Source organism: Choristoneura fumiferana, chromosome 23, assembly GCF_025370935.1.
Source record: "Choristoneura fumiferana chromosome 23, NRCan_CFum_1, whole genome shotgun sequence".
NCBI classification, from domain to species: Eukaryota; Metazoa; Arthropoda; class Insecta; order Lepidoptera; family Tortricidae; genus Choristoneura; species Choristoneura fumiferana.
This window is the reverse complement of record NC_133494.1, coordinates 12,014,566-12,021,769: the sequence shown is the minus strand read 5'-3', so window position 1 is coordinate 12,021,769 and position 7,204 is coordinate 12,014,566.

Sequence of the window (7,204 nt, the reverse complement as noted above, 5' to 3'; positions counted from 1 at the left end):
AATAAAAAAACAAAAAAAATCGTAATAGATTGGAAGATAATATAACAATTATACCCATAAAATCGAAATAAATAACCTTTGTGCTTTGATTTTATAAAATAAAACAAATATATCGACGCCATACTCCATTATTTCGTACGACTTTCGTATGACTTAACGAGTACCTATACATTTCGTACTCAATTATAACACTCAAATTTTAAAAACCATGTACCGTAATTACGTCACAATAATCTGCATTCCTTACTTAACCTATTCAAATCAAATATATATAAATAAATTTAACCCTAGATAGAAACAAAAGATTAAAACATTTCGGACTGACTTTCCCTTATTCCGTGATACTGACGCAATTAGGTACATCGCGTCAGATTGGTGTACATAATACGGCAGCGAGTATTTTTAACCCCCGACGAAAAAAAAAGAGGGGTGTTATAAGTTTGACCGCTATGTGTGTGTGTCTGTGTGTCTGTCTGTGGCACCGTAGCTCTTAAACGGGTGGACCGATTTGAATGCGGTTTTTTTTATTTGAAATCTGGTTTTCTAGCGATGGATCTTAGACATGATTTATCAAAATCGGTTCAGCCGTTTCAAGATCATCAGATCTTTTGTTCGCTGCGGTAGGAATCTTAGACGAATAATGGATATTTACTTTACTTTCAAACATATTTGGGACCTAAAATTTGAAACACCCATGTATGCTATATAGCTATGCAAGATTATGGAATTCTCGGCCTGATGCTGCAGCCAGGATATCCAGAACACTAGTAGGTAGGTACACTCTTAATAAAACTATAGCAGATATATCGTGTTTGGGTTCGTTTTGATCAGTATTTGATTCTACAAACAATGCAATGGTGGCAACAGGATGAGCTGATGCTGCAGCCAGGATATCCAGCACAATAGTAGGTACACTCTATAAAAAATAATAGCACATATGTCGTGTTTGGATTCGTTTTGATCAGTAATTGATTCTACATACAATGCAGTGGTGGCAACACGACGAGCTGATGCTGCAGCCAGGATATTCAGCACACCAGTATACTCTTGAAAAAATAATAGCAGATATGTCGTGTTTAATTCCTTTTGATCAGTATTTGATTCTACATACAATGCAATGGTGGCAACACGATGAGCTGATGCTGCAGCCAGGATATCCAGCACACTAGTACACTCTATAAAAAATAATAGCACATATGTCGTGTTTGGATTCGTTTTGATCAGTAATTGATTCTACATACAATGCAATGGTGGCAACACGACGAGCTGATGCTGCAGCCAGGATATTCAGCACACCAGTATACTCTTGAAAAAATAATAGCACATATGTCGTGTTTGGATTCGTTTTGATCAGTAATTGATTCTACATACAATGCAGTGGTGGCAACACGACGAGCTGATGCTGCAGCCAGGATATTCAGCACACCAGTATACTCTTGAAAAAATAATAGCAGATATGTCGTGTTTGATTCCTTTTGATCAGTATTTGATTCTACATACAATGCAATGGTGGCAACAAGATGAGCTGATGCTGCAGCCAGGATATCCAACACACTAGTACACTTTAAAAAATATATATCAAAGTTTAAAAAACATGAAATAAAAACTTAAATTTAAAATTTAAAAACCCCGACGTAAAAAACGCCAGCAAAATAAAAATAAAATCGCCCGAAAAAACGCTGCTTGAAAAGACAATTAAAAAGTAAAAAATAATTATGCGCTACCTAGCTGTTGCCCGCGACTTCATCTGCGAAGAATTCGTTTATCTCTATCCCGCGGGACTATGCTGATTTCCCGCAAAATTAGCCTAAGTTAATTTAGTATAAAGTATCTAGTAATATTTTTTTATCTAAGCGATGTCGGTGTCGGGGACCGCTAAGGTTAATACTTTAAAAAAATACAACATATTTACTTTCATGTTAACCTTAGCGGTCCCCCGACACCGACAACGCTTAGATAAAAAAATATTACTAGATACTTTATACTAAATTAACTTAGGCTAATTTTGCGGGAAATCAGCATAGTCCCCGCGGGATAGAGATAAACGAATTCTTCGCAGATGAAGTCGCGGGCAACAGCTCTTTTCAAGCAGCGTTTTTTTCGGGCGTTTTTATTTTTATTTTTGCTGGCGTTTTTTACGTCGGGGGTTTTTTAATACTTTAAATATGCTTTCAGTTAACTTGAAAAGGTGATAAAAACGTCTATTAATAATTATAAAACAACAATGATACAAATTTTGTATAAATAAACTTACCAGTATCACAGCAAACCCTTACGAAGTTCCGCTGCCACGTTAGGCTCACTGACAAAACAACACGCCCGTACCGAACTACTGCGGGGTTGCGACGGACGCGTTTGGAAGTGCCTCACGGCTTTAAAATTTATTACATAATTCTGTCCTCATTTTAAAAAAACCAGTCTTCTGACAACACTTACATTTGAGAAAAAGGCGAAAGCAGTCTTCAACTGGTTTTTTTTTACTTTAATCAGGCTATACATAGAAAATGTGACGCAATGGCGATTTTAAGTAGTAAAAACGGGCCTGTTCTATCTTATTTCATTGTTATTTATTATATATTTACCTATTTATTTAAATTGTATCAAGAAATATTTGTGGTATGCATTATGAGATTTTATTTAAAATCTACCTATAATAATTCACAAAAAGGCAGCTAAAGTCCCGAAGCTGCCTTTTAGTGAATTATTACTAACAATTAATAACTGAAAATTAAAAGGCATTTCAATTGCATAATCGTAATTCTTTAAAGGCAGTGTTTGTAGTTAGCCGCCTTTTTGTAAAGTTTCTTGACAATAAATCCTTTTAGTGTAATTATTTACAAAGAAGTGAAAGTCCTGTAACTGCCTTTAAATAAATTATAACACCAAACTACTTTTTAAAGCAAACAGTAGATAAATTATATTAACTGAGTAATTCACTACAAAGCAGCCTTAAATGCTCAAATGCAATAAACTGCTTTTTAAGGAATTTATTCTTTAAAATATTTTTTCTTAAACTTGGATAGCCAACATTCAAGTGAATTGAAATTAAAGAAAATACTCATAATTAACAGACATTTATTAAAATAGCATATTACAAAATATAAAAATATTGTAACATAATGGCTAGGGCTATGCGGTATTGGGTTTGATGGCGATACCGTTATTATTCCGGTATTCAAATTTTGAAAACCGGTATCCCGGTATTTCGGTATTTTCCGTATTTTCCCCTTATTTTTCTTTCTTTCTGTATAAGTCTGTTGTTTTGTTGAAATATAACCAATATTGAAAAAGCAATATTATAATATAATAAATAATAATATAATATTTTTGATATTGTTGAAAAGCAAGATTTAATAAACTTCCCTTTTAATGAGCAAGTATTCAAATAAAAAACTGAAGTTGTTAATTGTTAACTAATAAGTTACCTACTAATATGGGATTCTCTAATTTTTCGGTGAAAATTGTTTCGCCGATTAATAGTTCCCAACCAACTTTTCGCATAATATCTTTTGCCTGTACGAGGCTCATTAAATATCCAGTTCAAGCTTGAAAGGTCTCTACTGATGAAATCTACGCTCCGCCCGGAACCTGCTCAGCTCCAAAACCTCGAGAGCTTTCAGCGCACTCTTCAAAACCGTTTCGAATGCCTGTGTAGCGACGTGGACGATTACAACGACGGGTTTGTGGAAGCTGTCCATACGGTCGGGTCTATTTTCTTCAAAACCCGTCGTACTATAACCAATAGGCTCTCGCGCTCTGGCCTTAGGCTCATGGAGGTGAGGCGTGAGATGCTGCTACAGTCCTCTGGTGAGGTGACGCTTGTCGCTATCGGCAGTTCAATAGGCAGGCAGATCTCAAAGTCTCTGAAGCGCGATGTACGCCGATTTAATACCAAAAGCATTGAAGAGGCTATTAAGCGTAACAGAGGCTCTAAGGTGTTTACCAGAGATCTGTCTGGTAGTCAAAGCCGGTTAATCATAATCATAATATATTTATTGTGATAACGGGTACAAAATATAGTTATATTGATGATAATGAAGTTGAAGACCGACGACGGCAGAATCATTTCATCCAAACCTGAGCTGTTGGGGGAAGTCGAGAAGATTTATGGATAGCGACACGACAACCCGAACACCCGTCGAAAATCTAGCTAAAGACCCGAGCGCTAGATTAACCCGACACTATCACGAAGACATCCCGGACGTCAGCCTGTACGAGATTAGTATGGCCCTCAAACAGCTTAAGAATGACAAAGCCCCGAGTGACGATGAAATTACAGCCGAACTCCTGAAGGTGTGTGGTAAACCAGGCCTTAAGGACCGTCAGACGCCGTTTATTTCCGTCCTCCACCAAGGGAGAACGCCGAAAGCATGGAACAGAAGACAGTGGTGGTGCGCATTTTCAAAAAAGGCGATAACACCTTGCTGAAGAATTATAGACCCATCTCACTTCTGAGCCATGTTTACAAGCTGTTTTCCAGGGTCATCACAAATCGTCTCGCAAGCAGGTTTCACGATTTCCAGCCTCCCTAACAAGCCAGCTTCCGAAAAGGCTATAGTATCGTAGACCACATGTACGTTGCGGCAGGTTATACAGAAGACCGAAGAGTATAACCTCCCCCTTTGCCTTGCATTTGAGAACCACGAGAAAGCCTTCGATTCGATCGAGACTTGGGCTGTGCTGCAGGCTCTCCAGCGGTGCCAACTTGACTACCGGTATTTCGAAGTGTTGAAGTGTCTGTACAAAAACGCCACTATGTCCGTCCGACTAAATGACCAGAGCACGAAGCCTATTCCTCTGCAGCGGGGAGTCAGACAAGGAGATGTGATTTCTCCGAAACTATTCACCACTGCATTGGAGCATTGCATCTGCGCTCGAAGTTGTTGACGACTATGTATACCTGGGACAAACGATCCAGTTAGGTAGGTCCAACTTCGAGAAAGCTTACACTACAAATAAACAAAGCAAACTTGTGCGCGGTAAATTTTAAATTTGAAAGTAGATTAAGAGGTAAGTAACTTCAAAAGCCATAAGTCCGAAGACAAAAGTTATTAAAAGTGCTTGCTTGTTTGAAATTAAAGTCGACTATTACTATTTTAAACACAAAGTCAAAATACCGAAAAACTGGTTTTGTAGACATTTAATACCGGTATTAAAAAAGGGGAAAAAATGTCCGGTATCCCGGTTTTTCGGTAATACTTCGGTATCCATGCCCTAGCCTCGAACGTCCGCTGCCACTCGCGTCTGGCGGCGCACTGGCCTACCTAACAAACTTTAAATCCACCTTTAAAATATAGGTGCGTGACAAAACATTGCTGCCTTTAAATGAATTATTGCGAGAAAACTGCGTTTTAGTATCCGATGGATCCCAAAAAATTGTAACTTGTAATGTTTTTAGCGACGTAAACTTCTTTCTTCGAAGTATCAACCAAATAATTATTAAGAAGGCAGCCAATGTCACATGACTGCCTTTTAAGGATTTTTCCTCAAAAGCGGCTTTTTAATGAATTATTGTAAAGTAAATTCTATGAACTATAATTAGCAATAGGCAGTTTGGTACATAACTGCCTTTTAAAAAAGTGTTTGCCTAAAATATTCCCAAATATTACGCAGTCAAAGGACTTTAACTGCTTTTTTAAGGATGAATGTTAAGATGACTGCGTTTTAATGAATTAGGCACTGGTAAGAATGCACTTGACTGCTTTTTATTGAAAACTTATCTTTAAAACTAAATGTGATAGAGAATAACGGGTAAAATAGGTCAATGCGTCTTTTTTTGCTGATCACGGCACAATATATAACTCGAAATTGGTCAATTGTCAGATAACTGCCTTTTTAAGAATCACGGCAGAATACCTATTCAAAAATCGTGTTTTTCGGTTGTATTTAAACTATAGACCCTATCTCAGTAACTAATAATAACTAGCCTCTTTAAATTTGGCATAGAAGTAGGTGATTATAATAGTAAAAAATGGTTTTTAGGATTTTTGGAAATTCCCACGGGATAAGGAAAAACGGGATTGATATATTCAGTTCAACGGAATCCTGTGAACTATAATTAATTACTAGACTCTTCAAATTTGGCACTGAAGTAGGTGATTATAATAGTATAAAACATCGAAAGCTCCCGTTTTTCGTTTTACTCGAAGCAGAAAGCTGAAATTCGGGATGTAGGTTGCTTAACGGGGTGTAAAGGAGCATTGAGAGTGGAGTTTTCAAAATTCGAACGGGAACGGGAAAAAACGAGAATTTTCGTTTTACTACTAAAAACTAGACTAGACTAGACTACTTACTAGACAACTGAAATTTTGCATTTAGGTTCTTTGGGTAGTGTAGAGAGCACTACAAAAGAATTTCCCGAAATTCTGACGGGAGTCAAGAGATCCGAACCCATAAAGCTAAAGACGACACTATGGTAAACACAGCAAACAAAAGCCCATTCCAACACAATAAGAACGTTATCGGAAATACAAGGAAGTTAGCAATTACGCCGTGGTTTGAGAAGTAATCGATCAGGTCAGGACTATATAAACCACGACGTCCAATTCAACAGCGGTCACTTCTACAGTAAACTCCTTAGCATAAGGTTGTATAATTAAGAGCTTTACCTACTTGCAAGTAAAATTCTTCAAAAGGTCTTGAGTTTCCATTATTTTAACTGGCGCCCAACGTGGGGCCGGTACATCGTAACGTCGCGGCCACCGGAAGTTCAAAAACTCAGAAAATCTCTCCGGTTTGCTTCGGTGGAACCATCGACCTACGGTAGTGATTTTTAAATCTCGAAGAAACCGGCTCAACCCAAATAAATTTGTTAAAATAAACTTTTGGAAGAACCTACATGCAGCCAGCGCTACTGTCTATGTGAGTACCTGTAAGCATTTCCTTTTCCACCATTCCACTCATTAGACCCCCTGTGTTTGTATATAAGAATAGTGTTACAGGTCTTTATAGAGTAGATATGTGGGCTGGGCCCCTTCCGGAAATAATCCGTCAGGTAATATTAACTTCGTGCCTAGTACACCAAGTTCGATTCCGGTCCAGTCGTCGTCGACGATAGACTACCATAGGTTAATAGGTTTCGTACCATCGTATGATGGGAACGCTTTAACTATCTATAATTATATAAACAGCGCAAATCAATGGCTAAGTATAGCTGGGAATAATCCCGGAAATATAATGTTGCTGTTAAGTAAACTAACGGGGA